Raw genomic sequence first — 2,044 nt, 5'->3', positions numbered from 1 at the left:
ATTACAAAAGTTTTATAATTTATAATTTTTTATTTTTATTTAATCAAATAATAAATTAATTTAAAAAATCACCTTCATTAAAATGAATATATAATTTTAAAAATATTAAAAAAATATAGTAAATTCCAACATATCAATAAAATGTTACGTCGTCAATTTCATTTATTTCATTATATCAATAAAAAGTAATAACATATTATACCATCAATTTCATTATATTAATTAACTTTATATAATCAATTCAATTCATCAATTGACTTTGTTCATAAAACTTTTTTTCCCATTATAACAATCAACTTATAATATAATTATTGGATTACGCAAAAGATATTTAAAAAATTAAAATTGGAAGATCTGCAGTCCTGTACAGAAGCGAATGTCGGTGTATCATTTTTTACAGAAAAGGACGAAAGACTCAAGGCCCCGTTCCCACTGCTTCATCATCAACAATATAATGTGGTCCTTTTAAAGGGTAACAACCAGGTTGGGTTAAATGGTTGTTACTCAAGAATCCTTTGACAATACTCCCACGTCACTGTGGAATTCTTTTTTATGCAAAAATGTGGGAGTTGTACTATCATCACACTCACATCATCCCTGGATTTTCTGGTTACTGCTAACTCTACAAGCTTTTTACAGGCAGCGATGGGGCCGTCTCCTAATGGTGTAAAATTAGGTTGCTTCTGAACACAGAAAGGCCTGGCGATATCCACTGCTTCTTGATTACTAACTTTATCCCACAACCCATCTGATGCCAAAATTAAAAACTCGCAATCAGATGTTATTTCAATCTTTCTGGTGTCTGGTTCAGCTGTTATCCACTCTTTCATGTGTGAATCGCCTATTGCCCTAGATACTGCCAGGGATCCCTGAACTCGCCAAACTCCGTGGCGGAGGTCCACAATTCCATTCAAATTCTCTATCCGTTGACGCTCGTCCTCCCTTCCAGCTCGATGATCGCATGTAAGGGCTTCTGAAGCACCGTCTCTGCTAATAACTGCTCGGCAATCCCCAGCATTGGAAACCACTAAGTTACCATTTATAATGAGAGCAGTTACACAAGCTGTACCGCTACCAACCTCCTGCTTCAAAAATTCTGCATCTGTTGTTAAGTACCCATCTCTAACGGCCTGTTCAAGAATGTCCTCTGTTTCGTTTTCCATTCTGAGCACTGCGTCCAGAATATTCTGCCCAATATTTTCGGCAGCGAAAGCTGCAGCGTTCCGACCGCTATGACCATCAAAGACGCCAAAGAAGGCCTGCTTGGAATCGCCAAGCACATTGACAATGGCCTTGTGGGTATCTTCCATGAATTCTCGCTTACCCTTTTTGCACGAAACCGCATAATGAAAACCCTCCACATTAACCTCCATCGGCTGTTCCACGGCCACGCTCGGCGCATTGAGGCCCGGCAACTGGAGCGGAACATCTAGCATCGGCGGGCGTTGCCTCTTGTGCAGAGGCTTAGGGCACTTGTCGGCCAAAAAGGGGGATCTGCAGGAGCTGAAAACCGAGGGAGAATTCCCTGCTACAACGCAAGCCATTTTTACAATCTGCGGAGGCTGCTGTATAAATTCAATTGAGTGTATCGTTCGGAGCGTGTTAGTCCTTGTGGTTCCAATTGGGGTTGTCTGCTAAGCATTTATATGGCTTCAATTGTTCAACTCAAATCAGATATAGGAAATTTGCACCGTCAAACTCCTGTGTACGCGATTACAACCGTGCATTATTATGTATGTAATACAACCGACTATGAGCTGGAACACGGTGAAATGGTTTCAAATTATACAGGAAATCCTTAGCACGTTTCTCTGGTCAAAGTTGCCCCTCGTCATGAAGGAAACTCCCGAAAGGTTAAATTTCTTTTTATGAAAATTTGATTAAATCATTCAGCTTAGTATATGGAAAATGGAGATTCAAATGGGATCAAACTTATATCAGATTGAAGATTTTTCTTTATCTGGTATTTGATCTATTTTGTTTTTTTTTCTTTTGCTCAATAAATTCTTTCTTTTCATAAAAGGTAAGTCTATCTGTTCATTTT

At 38.6% G+C, this 2,044-nt stretch overlaps 1 pseudogene; it reads right to left on the bottom strand.

Annotated features, from left to right (window-relative positions):
* Positions 1 to 268: 268 nt before the first annotated feature.
* On the bottom strand, positions 269 to 1,647 carry LOC149211712 (putative protein phosphatase 2C 53 pseudogene; annotated as a pseudogene).
* Positions 1,648 to 2,044: the final 397 nt, after the last annotated feature.

The sequence above is a fragment of the Pinus tabuliformis genome, chromosome 1_1 (assembly GCF_031772625.1).
Source record: "Pinus tabuliformis cultivar Carrire ecotype Pingquan chromosome 1_1, CPIR1, whole genome shotgun sequence".
Taxonomy (NCBI): domain Eukaryota; kingdom Viridiplantae; phylum Streptophyta; class Pinopsida; order Pinales; family Pinaceae; genus Pinus; species Pinus tabuliformis.
This window is presented reverse-complemented; position numbering and strand designations above follow the sequence as displayed.